Below are 17,291 nucleotides of genomic sequence, written 5' to 3'. Positions count from 1 at the left end.
GTCTGTCGGTCTGAATGCAGTCTGTTGGTCTGAATGCAGTCTGTTGGTGAAGCTATAGGTCCGATGACGAGATTGACTTAGGACACATGCTGTGAGGTGTGGAACTGGTGTACAAGTTTCACAAGCATGGAGGCCTTTTAGCAAAATAAAAATAGAGAAGTTCATTTTGTGCTGCTCACTCATTTATTTGCGCTGCATGTCGCCGTGCTTTTGCGAAAGGTGCTTTCGCACCACCTTTAGCCTGGCTTCAGTGGGCTCCGAAGACGCAGTCCTGGCCACACACATCTGAAAAAGAGCTGTAGATAGAGAGAATAATTAAGTGTTCAATGACCTTGTGAACAAAAGACCATGTGGTAAAAGGGTAACAAATATTGCCAAACAGGTTGCCAGTAAAAAGCAACACTTTGGGGAATAAACTAATACCCTGTAGCATTTTTTCTTGCAAGCTAACCCATGCTGGGCCCGCAGCAAACCATTATTCATGAATGGCATTCAGGCACAATAGAGAGTTTTAGCAGTCCGTCGTTCCGTTGGTTACGTTGTTACAGGGTTGCCGGAACCGGTCTGCGCCTGCGCGCGCGGAAGGGCGAGGAGGCACGGACATGGCGAAGGCAGGCGTGCGGAACTTGATTGATTGATTGATTGTAGGGTTTAACGCGACGACGCAACGCAGGCGATGAGGCGCGCCGTAGTGGAGGGCTCCGGATTAATTTTGACCACCTGGGGATCTTTAACGTGCGCCGAAATCTCGTACACACGGGCGTTTTTGCTTTTCGCCTCCATCAGAAAAGCGGCCGCCGCGGCCGGCGTGCGGAACTAATCCCCCCACTGTGAAGAATGCCTAAGTGCCCAGACGGGTCCCGGTAAACACGCTAGCTACGTACGTGACGGAACAGACGGACTGCTAAAACTCTCACATGTGAGACCATTTATTGTGCCAGAAGTTTCATATTAGGGGATGCTTGCTTTTGCTAAATTATGAGTTAGCTATGAGTTCTGATGCCAGATATCACATGCAATACCTTTCAGGGATGTGACCTCTGGTGTCAGGGCTGGTTTGGGCTTCGTTTTTGCATGGCCCTTGTTCACTACGTTCCGGTGCTACATTAATCTTCTGTGCAGATTGCCTGTTTCGCCAATGTACACTGATTTGCATTCGGCGCACGGAATCTAATAAACAACACCTGGAAGCTTGAAGCGTGAGAGGGGGTCTTTCATGCTGACAATGTCAGAATGTAGCTTGCTAGTGGGCACGTGCACGATGTGCACACTGTGTTTCTTGAAAATGCGTGCAAAAGCTTGATTGATGTGTAGGACGAGAATTGCAGCACGTTTTGACACAGGCCTTGTGGACGCTTCTGCCTGCTAATGTCAATGCGGATTCCTGCTAGTCGCCCTCTTAGCTTCTTTTTGAATACAATGCTTTAGGCAGCCACAAGGACTGCATCCAAACGTGCAGTAATTACCTACGTCCCACACATCAGTGAAACTCCCGCACGCATTTTCATGAAACGCAGTGCATACATCGTGCATGTGCCCACTAGCAAGCTGCGTTCTGACATTGTCAGCGTGAAGGACCCCCTCTCACGTTCCAAGCTTCCGGGTGTTGTTTATTAGATTCCATGCGCTGAATGCAAATCAGTGTACATTGGCGAAACAGGCAATCTGCACAGAAGATTAACGCAGCACTGAAACGAAGTGAACAAGGGCCATGCAAAAACAAGTGCACTGGCAGAGCACCGTGAGAAGACGGGACACGTGGTCGACTGGAACAAGGCGAAATTACTGACAACTGAGTGCAATCTATCTTCTCGATTACTGGTCGAGTCCCTCATCGTTCAGACGACGCCCAACATTATCAATATAATGGATGGCAATCCGCACCATATCTATGCAAACTCATTGCACTGCGTAATGCCAAATATATAGCTTCGTTTTCCACGACACATGCTCACCGTGAACAAGCACCAAACCGTTAAATGGGTTTTTTGACTTGGTCAGTGACCTACGTTTCATCATTGCAATAATGCTTTTACCTGCCTACACGGCATTTTGTCAAACACTGGACTACACTATATGAGCCATTGCCGTTCTTAACCTGCACCAGAGTATATAACCTTTCACTACTGCTATGAGATAGACCCATAAACGCACTTCAATATGGCCTTTATATTTAGCTCTTGGAAACATGCATAATTTCACCTTTATGTTGCACCTGCTACAGCAGCAGGTAATATTCCAAAAACATGAAGAAAGAAAAAAATGGTGGCTTAACACGCCAAAGCTACACTCGGGATATGGGGAGCACTGTAGGGGAAGGCTTCGCCATAATTTTGACCACCTGGGTATTTTTGTGCGGACCGAAATCTCAAAACACGGGCGTCTTAACGTGTTGCCTCCATCTGAAAAGCGGCCACCAAGCGGTATCTAACCAACATTCACCTCCACCGGACACCACCCTAGCCACTGCAGTCAGTTAAACATATGAAATAAAGCGAGCTTTGGAGTGCAAATGAAAATATTAATCACACGTCTTATTTTCCCAATTGATCTACCTTTTGAAATCCACCATGCAACCCCCCTCCCCTACCGGCCTACCAAAACACCTTTGTCTCAAGAGGTAATCAGGCTGTTGTTAATGAAGTAAGTATTTACAATTCGAGACTTGCAACCGTTAAAGTCATGCACTTTGTTTTAGAGATAAGCGACATTAGCCATTTGCAGCACCAGGAGTTAAAATTGTGTTAAGATCAGATTGAAAGCATTGACGGCAGTAGTTGAAAGAAATTGTGTGATAAATTACAACATCATCTGCAAATAGACCTACATGGGAGGATATGCAACATGGAAGATAGACAGGACCAAGCAACCTGCCTGGGGGGACAACAAAGTGGCACGACCAAAAGTATACAGTTACAGTTATTACGAGAAGTAAACTGCATTTGAAAAGAATGAAAATCTTTCGCTCAAGTGAGGACATTAGGGTGAAGTTTGAAAAGTAGTCTGTGGTGTGCAATGCGATTGAATGCTTTACAAAAATCGAGAAAAACTACCGCAGTTTGTAAGCCTGCGTCAATGGATCAATGTCGATCGTGAACAAATCCTGAAAGTTGTGTTTCTCAAGTAACCCTTGTGAAAACCGTGGTGATATTCGAATGTGATATTGTGATTTTATAAATAATTAGCCTCCTGAGAGTGGATGAAACGCTCCCCGACCTTCATATGGTGCTTGTTAGGGAAATTTAATGGTGAAGTACAGTCTCCTGATTTAAAGATTGGTGCTACCTCGACTATCTTCCAATTATTGAGAATAGTGCCTGTCATGAGAGACTGCGAAAAAAGCGCTGTCGGAATTCTACAGACTGCGGGATGTACTTTTCGGTATAGTATGATTAATACCAGTATGATCTGAAGTAGATAAAATTGTTAGCTTACTTAAAATGGAAAGTAGTTCCACACGAGTTTTTGTTGCAAGTTCAAAACCATATCGAAAGATCCTAAATGTTTGCTTGGCTTGATTACATACGAATACTTGCTTCAAAGTCAGTCCAATTTCTCTTTTTGCCCTTTAGTCATCGGCCCCAGATTCTCTTCAATATCTCTGCTAAGCAATGACACACTCCAAACGCATAACACTGCTTCATGAAAATGTTTCAAATAATCAGAGGCCACAGCTCTGCTAACAGGTATACATCATGGCAGGTTCCACAACATGCAATAACTAACCTGAAAGTACATAATCGGTGGGTGCACCGGTATGGCAGCAGTGCCTGGACCGATGTGTCGAGCAAATGCGCTGGCTTCTGAACGGGTGGTCCAAGCGGCCATTCCTGGCAGCAAAGCGTACAGAGCACCAACGAAAGGCCAGACAGTACTTGGGTACAGCAGGTGCAGCGTCGGTTGGCCAAGGGAGGCCCTGGCAAAGCTTTTGAAACTGGATTGGAAGGCAGCCGACCCAGGACAGCCAGCAGCAGCACCTGCAGGTGCATAATCTGAGTGTGCTGACACTTGTTGAACAAGAAGAGCACACACAAAGCATGAATGCTTACATCAAGTAGATTTTTAATCGCTTAAAGACAGTAACCTCCAAGGCACTAATAAGAACAATCCCGGAACACCCCAAGTGAAATTCAGGTCACAGTAACAATGTATTTAATAGACCCGCAGGTACTGTGAGTGGGGTATGCATGATATATGCAAAGCTCACTGCTGAGCTAATTTGCATGGAACGCATGCTAGCAGCTAATCTGCATCCCTTGCTTTCAATAGGTTCTGGTGTGTGATAGTTGAGGCTCCTCCATTTCAATGTCTGACTTGTATCTGCACGCTCAATTCTCAAATATAAATCGAGTTGAGTGAGTGCCTACAGCTTTCTTGTTAGTCTCTGTATGGCCTGCGGTTTTGCGAAAATGAGAACTTGCGAATTCGCTCAATTTTCTGCACTAATTTAAACATTAAATATGCCTCTGATATCAAGCCCCAGACTTCCCGAGAGCTACTCTGACGGAATCGGCAGGCGCCTCGTAGGCGTTGTGAAATCTCCCCCACTACACCGAGACAAATCTCTCCCACTACCCCGAGACTATGCTAGCTCCCTGCGAGGCCACATGCGCGCATTTCACCTTCAATTTGCACGTATGTGAATTCTATACCTCTATGAACTCTCAGACGGGCGTCGTCATATTCGTGCCGGACTCGTGAAGCTCGGCAACTTCAGGCGTCGTGAAATCGCCGCACTCGCTCGCTGGCGCGCGGCCCGAACTCTCACCGTTTCCTGCCCTTGCATACTATTTTCTCTCACTTGCACTTTGTAAATTCTCATCTGTTTAACTACACCTCCTGCGTCCTCATCTCTTGCCTGCTTTTCTTCCAGCACAACTCCGCCAGCACCCGGTCGACGCGTACGCTGTCGGGGTGCGTTGGCGAGCGATTTCACGACGCTGTGGCCGAGCGTCACGAGAACAGCACGCATATCGCGGCCCGAAGACCGCAAGGTCGCAACGGCGGCAGCCGGTCTCGCGAGCGCAATAGCTGCGAAGCGCAGTGCACGGAATTCGGGTAGGGGGGGAGACTTCACACTACCTACGAGACGCCAGCCAAAGTGTACGCTTTCTTTTTTTTTTTTTTAGCAGCCGTGTACTACAGCGCGAGCATCGTAGCCAAGGTCTAGCTTCAGCGTAAATTGATGCTGACTTCTGCGGAAACGGTGGACTGGGCGCGAAACAAGTATGCTAAATCACCTAGGCTCTCAGAGTAAATGAGATGGGGGTCTAGTGAACCACTGAACTCGTTCCAACCAAATACAGAATAATAAAAAATGCGTACTTACCCTAGCAAAACGATGTTTCCAACGTACAATTCTCCTTCACTGTCGTCTTCATCTCGCGGACACGAACAGGCAGCAGGCTTTGTTCGAACGTAATGTCATCCACTTTTGACGCGCACTATTTTATGCGGCGATGATCGTTCTTCCCGGGTCTCCATGTTCGACACACGCGTAGGTTGGATGGGTAGACATCACCCATAAAGCTTTTATAACTATGATTTAAGCTTGAAATAGTTAAACTGAACCAGCAACCACCCGGCACAACACGCCATGAACAAACACACAAAAAGTGAGAGATAGTTGCCAGACTTCAATAGCAGCACCTTTATGTTTGACAGAAATTGTGTTAGTGCTGTAATATTGGTAACTATCTTTCTGATTTCAAAGTCTGAAAGGTGTTTATAACTTGAATTTGAGGTTTTTAAACGCAAAAGTGAATACACATATAGTAATTGACATATATACTGATATTGTAAAGAAGTTTCGACGTTTGTTTTGGTTTTGTTTTCACGGCGGGCTTCTCAAGGGAGAAGGGGCGAGACAACAAGCTACTTTGGGTTTAGGAAGAGGGTGGTAAATGTCGGCGTGATGGAAAGCAAGCAACAGGCGCTTACCCTGGTCTTAAAAAAAAGAGCTAATAAAATCATCGCCCGGAAAAAAAAAAAAAAAAAGCGAGGTTCGACGAGGAATCGAACCATGGACCTTCAAAACAGTAAGTGGACGCGCTACCACGGAGCTATCTTGACGAGCGGTCGGGGTGCGCCTAAGACAACTGTATACTTACGTAAGTTGTCAACGATTCGTCGTTTGTGTCTAGTTTATGCTGCATTTTTGAAATTCTGGCTGTCCTAACGCTTATTTCTCACGCACCGATCTTGCAGACGAGGCCACATCGCTAGCGCTGCAAGCGATTGAGCCAAAGCTCCCTTATTAGCCTCAAGAAAAGCTATCGCAGGTCAACCCGACCTTTTCTGCGCAAGCCACGGTAGCCACGAATGAAATGGAATGTGCCGCTAGAATTCTGGCGTTGATAACGCTTGTTTGTCCGGCACCGTCTTGCAGACAAGCAACGTCGCGCTAATACTACAAGCGATGTCACTCCGGGCATGTCAGGCGCATCAAACCCGTCGTGTAAAACGACTGCTAACAGTGCGAAAAACTCTGAATTTGTAACAAGTGGGGATAATGCAAGGCAATATTAGATAGCGACCGAATCATGCAAACAGGTACCGTGGACGGCAGCGACGAGCGAAAAAGATTTTACAGGGGCCGCCCCGGGCGGCCTGCGCAAAAAAGGAAGATAGAACCCCTGCATACACGCCCTCGAAGAAAGCTTTACAGCCGATTCAGTTTGTTCTTGACGAAGGGCAACCGAGGCTGCAAACAAACTATTGTGCTTGCCGTGGTATGAGCCAAAGCATATCTTGACATCGTTATGTTATCGTCCGTCTGACTGTTACTTATTGAAGGGAAAAATCAGAACACAAACGTTGACGTTTAGCGTCTATGCCAGATCGACAGACGCTGCTGTTTAGGCCCTAAAAACACCTTCAGGGCGTCTGTCGGTTCTGTCTGATGGCGCGCTCGCGCCGCTGATTACCAACAAGGCGTCTGTTGGCGTTCACTGATCGTGTTGGCGAGCCGGTAAACGCAATCACGGTTGAACTCCCTGTCGGAAGACTACGCTGTTGGGACGATAGAGTGCCGACAGAGCTTCTTATTGGCCCCACAAACGCCATCAAGGTTAAGCTCCCTGTTGGAAGACTAGGCTATTGGAACGATAGAGTGCCGACAGAATTTCTTATTGGCCCCACAGGCGTGCTGTCAGCCCAACAGGAAAGTCTTGTTGGACTTTTTGTCCGGGGAGGCAGGCACTCTGTGCTGTCGCGATAAACCAACCGGAAGCGAGCTCCGGAAATTCCAAGTGTGAACGAGATGGATGATTTCTTTTGGCCGTCGTGGCCAAGTTTGGCCAAGTTGGTCAAGTTGGCGCATTAGATCGAAAATTAGAGCGCGGCTTAGACAACGACAGCAAAGAAGGACGACGGGACAAGCGCTCCCATCCCGTCGTCTTTCTCCACTGTCGTTGTCTAAGTCGTGCTCTATTTTTCAGTCATAATGACAATTCGCCGACGAGTGTGGCCCACCGATGGCTTGACCGCATAAGCCGCACAGGTCGCGGCGCAGCCTGCAACACTGGGTCCCGGGACCGGTGCTCGCAGCTGCAGGTCGCTCCAGCGACGCAGCGTGCACTTGGCCGAGGTGGTCGCAAGGCCCTCGCTTCGGCCGGGACAGTGCACTCGCCACGCACGATCGAGCAGCCGGAGAGCACGTCCACTGCTTCGCATCATTGCGGGGCTCGCACGAGACGACCGAGTCGGCATGCGACCGAACCAGCACACAAAGTGCACGGAGGACTGTGCAGGACGGCCAGTTCTCGGGTTGGTGCTTATACTGGAGCCGTCATCGCGAAGACACGAGACGGCCTGCCAGGAAAGGCAGCTATCGCACAGGCTACGCCCTCCGCGTCGCTCTATGCATCATCTACCGACTCGCGTCAAATCTCAAAGAACCCTGCAGTCGTAACCTTCCCCTTGTAAGTAAGCATTTCTATGTGAACAGTGTCCGGCTGTAACGCCTGATGCGATACACTTTCGCTGCATAATGGAATACCGATAAAGAAGGGTCCTTTCACATCGACATATAGAACCGCTTACACAGCCTATGGAAGACCTAGCAATGCTCGCGTGTAAAGCAGTGAAGCAGGCTTTAAAGGGGCTGCGGGTGCACATCGCCCTGTAGGGGTAAAGGTTACATGACGGAGGCGTTTAATAGAACGCCCTCGGGCCACCATTCCCTGGAACAACGCGGCTTATATTGCCGCTAGAAAAGCGCCTTACATTGGGCCGAACATGGAGCACTTGTGTAGACCACTGAACCTGTCTTTAACGAGCGGTTGGAAAGCAAGCTAACTTATTTATGAGGCAGTTCTCACTTTGGTGTTTCCGGAAATTTTAACTTGCAAAGCACGTTGTCGCGTGACTGACTTTTTCACGCCGTTTTCAACGACGCATGAGCCGGATGGGACGCGTCTGCCGCTTCGGAAACCGCTTTGGCGGCCGGACGACCACCGAATCGGGGGGCGCGCCCGCGCGCACACGTCGAGGCTGCTCTCGCCGCGCGCGTCTTCCGCGTGAGGAATTAGACTGCCGGGGAACGTGAGGGGGCAGGATATGCTTCCGATTCTGCAATACGGCAGCGCAGGGCCGTCACCGGGCCGGTTAGCCACGTCGGAAACCACTGCACATTGCTCGGAATCACAAGTCGGTTTTCACGGCGGGCTCATCTGCCGGGACAGCCCACCTCTCTTCAACGTCCCTCGGAGTTTCGTCGCTCAGAGAGCGTGTGTTAGCCGAGCTTCGTCGGAAAGTGTTCGTTCCCTGCAGAAACGTAAACCAAAAGCATACATCGGCCTCCCGTGGGGAGGGCGACCCCGAAGCACTGGACGCCACCGCGGCTGCGACCGCGGCGAGTGCAGGGAACGATTTGTGCGCACGCACATAGCCGCTATGATCTGCCACCCCGAGGCGCCCCGAGACGTCACGAGTCCTCGAGGCCCCATTGATATGCACACGAAACAGCGTACGTCACTCTTCGAGAAAAGGGGGCGCATTTACCAACAGAACACTAACCAGTTACTTGTCCCAGCATCCAGTAGGTGCTTTCACTGACTGGCCGTGCATAACCTAGTGAAAAGCTACGCGTGACAATGCGGATCAGCAGAGCGCGAAGCATGACATCGAGGCACGTTCAACACGCCGCGGACATCACACTTAGGCAACAAATAAATTGACCAAGAAAACCCACGAGATGCACAGGGAGAGCGAGTATGGCTTAGTTACCTTAGAAATGCACCTACTCATATATGCGCAGCGGCGCAAAGTCCTCTGATAGAGTCGGTGCGCTTGTCGCAAAAATGAAATATATATTTTAGCAAAAATTTGAAAATTAGGCATGTTAATGTGAGCATATACAAATCAGCATCTGGGTTTGCACAAACGTTATAATCGTGACGTGGAGTGGGAAAAGCGCTGTAGTTATTATGTTCAAGCACTCATATAATTTTCAGTTTCGCTTTCAGTTTATTGTTGCAGTTGGAATTTTACAGCGCATAAATAACTCCAGGAGGTCCCATAGTCATAGACTGGGGAGGGACCTATCAGTGAACGCAAGTATGAAACAAGCAGCAGTTACAAAGTGCACGGTCTACAGTAACGGTAGCATTTAGGATCCATACTTAGTGCAGAACCTACGTACCGTTCTGTGGGGTACCAAAGTTCATGAGGGGTTAGCAAATACAACCTGTTACAACCGTTTTACTAGACATCTTGTTAAGAGTGATGGTTCAAGCTACAGACTCCCGCGATTGCGCGAGAGCCTTGCGCCAGTGAGTCGCCCCACAGACCTGCACCGCGCAGGACATTCCTCTCAGTGTGCTCTTAAATTCTGATCCTAAGCAGTGTAACACTGTTTCTCAAAGTAATTATAAGCCCTTTAAAGTTTCCGAAAACTAGTCATTCCTATTTGATCTTCAATGCCAGCCGCGGCCTAAGCTAACACGTGCACACGTTAAAGGGACTCTAACGCTTCCGATGAACGCTTTCGCTCTTTCCGTCGCGTCCGAGAACACTGCGAAGGCTTTAGTTATCGCCAGCACGGAGTGGCACTCGTGATTTCATCGTCGAAGCAGATGCACCTTCCGTATCTGCTTTGCTTTTGTGGCTTTCTCTAAAGTGGCCATCGAATGCATTCATTGCTGCAACTGAAGGAAAGCCGGCGCATACACTCTAAGGAAAAAGGGTACACAAAGGGAGAAAATCGCGGGTTTTCTCCCCAAGCCCAGCGAGTTTCTCCCTTTATCTCGTTACATGTAGCGCCCTCTGTACGGCCTCTACCAATCACTGAAACGGAAATATTCCCCCCTGTCGTCTGCGATCTGCCGACGGTGCCGACGCCGATAAGGAAACCATTCTTGGTTGCACAGTATAGCTTTTGCCGATCGGGCGTACACGACAACTTTGTGCAACACCGCCCTTGCACTGTGTGCTTCCTTGCCTTCTCACTGTCTCTATTCTATCATCATATGTTCGCCACGCAAACACACGGCTCGCCAGCCGTGTGTTTGGCGCAATTCTGCTGGCTCCGCTGCATGCTTGATGTGTGCTACTCCCCTGCGCCGCTTCAAAGTTACCACCGCATTTTTTGGATGTTTTCTACTGAAACGCAACAGTCAAAAGTAGGCGGCGATGATAAAAAATCCCCTTTCTTCATCAACGAGGACGGAACGCGGCATATTGATGCATCAGTTACCCACAACGCATGCAGTACGACTGGTAGAGTTTCAGCTGACGTACCTGAATGCTTGCCAGAGCAGGGGTGTGATCTCCGCTAAACGAGCGAGCGCAAGGTAATGAGTTTTATTTCTGGAACATGCGCGCTGTACTGCTTCGTTACACGCTTTTTGTTCTGCGAGGTATTCTACTGCTTCTTACAAAGCCTGAAATTAATAGAAGTTGCCATTGCACGGGTTACATTTGACGAAATAACAAAACACAGCTGAGGCTCACGCATGGCTGTAGGCTATCGAAACAAGCAACAATCTCATTGTGCCTACTTGCATGCTCTGCGAACAGTTTTATCAATATTTTGTAGCTGTTTTCAGCCTAGCTGTGCTTTGTTGTTCCACGAATGTTATAGACTCGTGAAAAGTGTACTCAGTGTTGTGCAATGTGCATTTATACGTGTATTATGCTTGCACTGGTGTCTCTTGCATGGATTGTGCGTTAGCAATGCCGTCAATGAAGTGTATGTTGCTGTATTGTGCTATGTTTACTTCAATCTGTGCCCGCCAATGTGCGGCCTCTGTAATGTTGCCTACGTTAGCCATATAGAGGAAACGCCTTGATTGAAGCGCCCACTGAATGATAGTGATGCTTAGTATAGCTGCCAATCTCCCCCCCCCCCCCCCCCCCCACCTCCCCACCTCCCCACCCTTTCTTTTAGCGTCATGTTTCGGTCCCTTTTAAGCATTTACGATTTCTATGTTTGTAATCTAGTGTGTCGGGGAACGGCGGGGTCACAAGCCTGTGAGAAATAAAGGCGAAACCCTGAATGCAATCGTTGTGACTTCTGCTCTGTGAACGGCAGGCGTTCGCGCTGAATGCGAAGGACTCGCGCATACGGAAGGCGTCATGTCTTGCTAACCGCAGTTCTAGTGTTCGGTAGGTAATTTCTTGGTTATTTTAGCGTATATGACGCGCACACGACAGTAACCTACCGATTCGTACTTCCTCGATCCTCTAACAGATGACCTCGTTGGGCCTCTTTCGCATATCAAGCCTTGCTCGGGTAGCGCCGCCAGGGGAAAAACCATAGGGCATGAAAGAGGGGAGAGAGAGAGAGAGAGAGAGAGAGAGAGAGAGAGAGAGAGAGAGAGAGAGAGAAAATGCGCTGCTCCCTCGTAAAGGAAGAGTGCTTATATGCCTCTTAGGGAGCAATATATGATACATTCCTGTTTCGCCCTCAAGGAGGAAATTAGCCGCTGCATCGCTGTAATGACGTAACTCGAGCGGTCGAAGAGCGCCAAGACCGGGAAAGAGGGAGAAATCTTTGGAGCAAGTTATCTGATGGGCGTAAACAGTGATTTCTGGCTGAGGTACTCTGCGACCCCCTCACCGAAGTACTGAATGTGTCAGTTGACTACGTCCTGCAAGCATTTCACACTTGGAAAAAGGTTGAAAAAAATGTTGCAGGGTCCCTTTAAAGGGTCCGAAGCACAAGCCCCAAGGGCGGTGAGCAGGCGGGCGCAAAACTGCGTTTCGGCGCGGGGAGGGGAGGCGCCGCTGCAGATGGTGCGCGCTGCCGCGCGATCAGGGCGCCGTTTTGATTCGCACGGAAGCCGCGTACGCGCTTACCCGCGCTGCCGGGGATGAATCTTCCCTCCGCGTTGGCGCGCAATCATGCGTGCCTCGGAGGGGGACGACAGGCAAGGGCGCGTATAATTGATCGCCGCCATCTCGAAGGGCCTCTCCTACACCCGCGCAAGCAAGCGAAACGACGGCGAAGAGCGGCCGCGAGCGGTTTTGGCTTCGGGGAGAGAAGAGGACGGGGGAAGCCTGTCGCGTGCACGCCAGTGCGTACGAGGGGAGCGTAGCCAGAAGCTGCAACGCGCAAGAATTCGGGGCAGGCTGTCCGGGCGGCCGCTTGATAGCTTCGACGGGCTCTCGTATCGCTCACGCGGAGGCCGGATGGGCTTGTGGGGCCCCTCCGAGCAGCACCTTCGCGCACTGCGGGCAGATTCTCTCGTGTAAAAGTGAGCGGCCTGGAGAAACGACGACGCCCACAGCGGGCAGCAGCAGTGTGTTCCCTTCGCGGAAGCGCCGACCGCTCCCACTCGGCGTGTGCATCAAGCGCCGAGCAGCGTCCACTCTACTCAGTTAACTCAGGGCCCGCTGAGCTGCCCCCGAGTCCATTGGACGAGGCGCGCGCCCGTGCTGCGTATCAAGGCGGCTCATTGGGCTAGCTCCGGCAACCGCGGCGATTGTGAACGGGCACGCGGCTTCAGCGGCGGAAGTGAAAACAGTGTGGTCTCCTCCAACGGCGCCGCAGCAAACGCTATCCGCCACTTGCGGGAAGAGAAATGTTCTCAACAGTTGTTGCCCTCGTGAGCTCTGCATACGCGGCCTTGGGCTGACCTCTTCGCCCTTCAGGCTGAGCCACTGTTACATCGCTCACGCCGAGCAGGCGCTTCACTCGAGCCGCTTCAACACCGGCCGACCCGCGTCGCAGTCTGGTTTCGTTTCATTTCTTGCGTGTCACTTCATTGAGGTGTGCTCTCGACTCACCAAAACACGAAGAGCAGGAAAAAGGACAAAGGAAACTGTACAAATAAACATTGCAGGGATAATGGTGGCAAAAAAAACAGCGCCCAAAAGGGTAATCGAAAGTGGCATTCAGGCGGGTTGCGACAAGTGATTGTATAGTTTATACCGAAAAGTCTGGCGGTTACCGGGCAGGTTGTTCCATAGTGTTATTGTTCATGGCTGAAGTGCGCCCGTTGACTGGAGCGATATGGTGGCGGTGGTTTCTCCGGAATGAAGCTCTGTGCGACGGTTGGCGCGCCGTGAGGCACAGCCGACAAACGACACGACGAGCTTCAAGCGACGGCAGGTTCAATGATTCTTTGTAGCGCGGTGGCGCTGCTGTAATTGGCGTACTGGGAGCAAATAAAACGGGCCACGCGCTTTTGAATTTTTTTTTTTTTCTAAAGAGATAGCATGTTTGCGAGTGGTGCCAAACTGAGCAAGCGTACTCCAGTTTCGGCCACACGAAAGCTTGACAAGCGAACACGCTAATGTCTGGTGCGGCTGCATCCAGATTAAAGCTGAACAGATCAAGGTGACCTGGTGCAGTCGGATGAGGCCTCCCCGGTCCACAGCTGAGGGGTACGCTGGGGAAGCCTCGTGTCCCATTCTCTGCACTCGGTCGCCTCCTCGTCAGGAGGTGGCGCCTTTCTCCGCACGCCTCTCGTTTCTCGACGCACTCGCCACGGCTGACCGTGCCGAGCCAAGCACAACACCCCTCCCGAAAAATGCCACACGCAAGGTACTTCTAACCCAGGTTCTAACCCACGACAAAAGCTTCGCGTTACGTTGAATGCCGCCTATGTGCCGGATCCACCATTGCATTTACGCGGCAGCTTTATGTTGTGTCCCATAAATACAGGTTCCCTTCCGGTCCAGCTCCGGAAGGGAAAAAATAATGGTTCGTAACGGCACATAACGGTTCAATAAGTAAATGAATGAACCGTATATAAAGTTAAAATAAATAAATACATGAATGCAACTAAAAAAATAAATAAATAAATAAATAAATAAATAAATAAATGAGTGCATGAATAAATAAGTAAATACTTAAACAAGGTAAGCAGTAAGTAAACACGGCCGCGACGTCTGCTTCGCAACCAATCGCGGGTGGCGATCACGCGGAGAGCTAAGCGCCGACCATCCGAGCAGGCATATTGTGTTCCAGGCAGTGTTCCAGCAAGGTAACAGACGGAGGGAGCACGCGGCAAGTCTGCTGAAGGAAAGGTGGCGCCAGAGAAATGAAGGGCGATTTTACATACCAGCGAACTGGCGAAATCTTCCACCTTGCTGCATACATAACTTCGAATGAATGCTAAAATACCTGAAATTTCCACTCGGAACGACAACCGAAATGATTTTGTCGGTTATGCTCCCGAAAATGCCAAATGCCAAAAAATTGCGTTTTTTTTTCTTCTCGTTTTTCGGTTCCAGTTTTAGTTTCGTTCCGACACCTTGTTGCGTGGCTTTTAATTTTTTTTCCTTGAGAACTGGGCGGATTAGCATGCAAGTAAACAGGCGTGCTCGGTGAGCGCAACATCGCGCGGTCGCGAGAAAAATACAGACGCCCGCACCGAAAGGGAGGGCCGCACCGATCGATAGCTTCGTGAAATTGGCTATTGTAAAAGTGAAGCCGCATCGGTGCTCCAAAGAGTGGAATTACACAAATTCCCTAGCATGGGTCGTTACGCGCTTGAACGAAACAGCTCGAAGCGAGCAGGAATTGCGGACTGTAGGAGCTAAACCAACCAACACTCGCGCTCAACGACATAAAAGGCATGCCCTCCCCAGCGCAGCCGTGATAAAAACTAATTGGCCACAGGCTTATTTCGTCGGTAGTCCATAATAGCAATCTTTACATTTCCGCGCACGGCCTGCTTTGGAAGGCCACTGGAAGAATCGAGGCGGGCGAAGCCGCTCTAATGAACCCGTTACCCAACGAGCGCATTTTTCGCAATCACCGCACCGTTCGGACCTATTGTTCGCACGCACATTGAGCAGTGGCACGCGTTCTCAGCGCGCGGAACGCGCAGCCGCCTTCGGAGCAAAATCAAGAGAGAGAGAGAGAGAGAGAGAGAGCCGCCCCTTTTCGTTCGACGCGCAAAGACAAAGAGCAGCCGAGCCGCGCTTGCACGCGCGAAGGATGCGGCGATCCGGGGAGCTCGCTTTCTCTTCTTGCCTACAGTACGGTTACAACCGTATTACGCATGGCGTGCTCACGCTGCTCGGGGCGCTCGGCGCGCGAAGCAAAACAAAGGGCTGCTCGGTAATTCTTGTCGTGCAGGCGAAGCCCCCTTTCCGCTCTTTTCGTCGGTCTCTCGACCCCGACCAGACGCGCGCCGCCGCCCGGCGGGAAACGGGAGGCCGGCCCGAGCAGCCTTCCCGGAGTCACGGGCCGGACCCTCGGGGGCCGCGGTGCGGCCGATTCTTGGGCGGCAGACGGAACGCGGGCAGAACAGCGACGTCGCAGGGGGGCGGCCTCGCTTGCCTCACCTTCGAAGCACACGCACATCGTTCCGCTATCCGGCGTGCGTGTCAGGCGGCAACTTCACATGGCAGCTCGTGCAAAGGTGCGCGCTGCTCGATATGCGCAGGAATTAACGGCAACTGAGGAATGGCACTCAAGACTGCTGAGCGACAAAGTGCTACTGATTACACGTGGGGCGACGCTAGTTGCACGGGCAGCGGCGGAAGATGGCAGCCGAGTAAGTGAACGCGAAATCCACCAGCGCCGCGAACTCTGCCAGTACATGACGGCAGGAGCGAACATTGGCCGAACGTATAGGAGACAGCGCGGGGCTATTGGAATGCGCAAGGCGGATGGCGAAGCAACCCGCGCCTAAGGCCCAAGTACGAAGCTGTTTGCGAGGCCTCGGAAGCAAACCTTATCAGTCATCCACACCTCTTTACTGACCCTACCTGTCCAGCCTGCGGGACACTCGACACTCACTACCATTCCCTCTGCGAATGCCCCGCAGACCCGTACCTCCCCGTTCCTTCCCCTCACCACTGGGAGCAGATGTTGCGTGACCCGGGGGAGTCAGGCCAAGTCCTGACCACCTCCCGGGACCTGGCGGTCGCGGCGGCCCTGTGGGCCTCCTCCACCCCCAACACGTGGTCCCGATGGACGAGAAAACTGATTTCTTCCTTCCTTATCAAACGGACATTACTGCTTTCCCATTCTGAACTCTGCCACGCCCAGAAGAAGTGCTTGGGTGCTCTCGGACTGGGCTCGGAGCGTGGGTTAGCTGCGATGCCCTTGTGGTCGATGATTTCCCGGTAAGAAAAGAGAAAGATTTGCGCGAATGTTGAAGACAATTATTGGCTTCCGACAGTCCCACAATCTCATTCGACGAGTGGCCGTGCCACACCGATCTGGCCTAACCGGCCGCTCACGCACGTGCATTTGACATTATCGAAGACGCTGTCTACGCCTGAATGCTCCCATCCCGGCATATCATATGTGGACCACAAAGCCATTCCTTTAGTAGGTGATAATGAGTGGCACAAGAAAGTCATTAGGAGAAGCTTTCTCGTCGCGGCGTTTACAGTTTCGCATTCGCGAGGAAGGGGTTGAATTTCTAAAGCTGTCAGCTTCGCCGTGGCTCATGTTACAGATCGAACGGGCGAAACTTGGAAATAGAAAAGATGCTGGAGCACGCTGGCTACATATGCATGAGATCAGGACAGAAGAACACTGGGGGAAACATCGGACGCGGTGCGCGGGCCCACGTGGAGCAACTCGTCTGCACGAAGAGTACGCATCGCGAGAGAGTCCGAAACTCGAATCTCTACGCTGCTTCGTATAAACATCCGCGGGGCCTCCGGTCCTCGATACGGCTTACTTAGTGCGCACTATAGGCGCGGCCGCCGTTGCGGTGGTTTCGATAGGCTTAGTGCTACGGGCTGGTCTCGGAACGGGACCTGACGTAGCTGAGCTCCTCTGCAATCTGTGTGTCGACGATTCGACGGAAGCCCGTCTGGTGGGGATGAAGCATGTTGCAAATAAACGACAGACACCGACTAGAAGAATTTGGTAAAAG

At 50.9% G+C, this 17,291-nt stretch overlaps 1 protein-coding gene and 1 long non-coding RNA gene across 3 annotated transcripts in view; both read right to left on the bottom strand.

The window, feature by feature from the left end:
• The window catches only part of LOC144165198 (LIM/homeobox protein Lhx5-like), a 269,753-nt gene that overhangs the window by 161,006 nt on the left and 91,456 nt on the right, over positions 1-17,291 (bottom strand). The window lies entirely within an intron of this gene.
• Positions 72-5,982, bottom strand: LOC144165200 (uncharacterized). The gene is made up of 3 exons (XR_013321407.1): positions 5,330-5,982; positions 3,727-3,977; positions 72-296 (listed from the first exon to the last, which is right to left on the bottom strand). It is a non-coding gene; the product is annotated as an uncharacterized LOC144165200 (long non-coding RNA).

This window comes from Haemaphysalis longicornis, unplaced genomic scaffold (genome assembly GCF_048455015.1).
Source record: "Haemaphysalis longicornis isolate Haplotype H1 unplaced genomic scaffold, Haemaphysalis longicornis Haplotype H1 scaffold_14, whole genome shotgun sequence".
In the NCBI taxonomy this organism is placed as follows: domain Eukaryota; kingdom Metazoa; phylum Arthropoda; class Arachnida; order Ixodida; family Ixodidae; genus Haemaphysalis; species Haemaphysalis longicornis.
The sequence above is the reverse complement of the archived record's forward strand: the minus strand, read 5'-3'. Positions and strand labels throughout refer to the sequence as shown.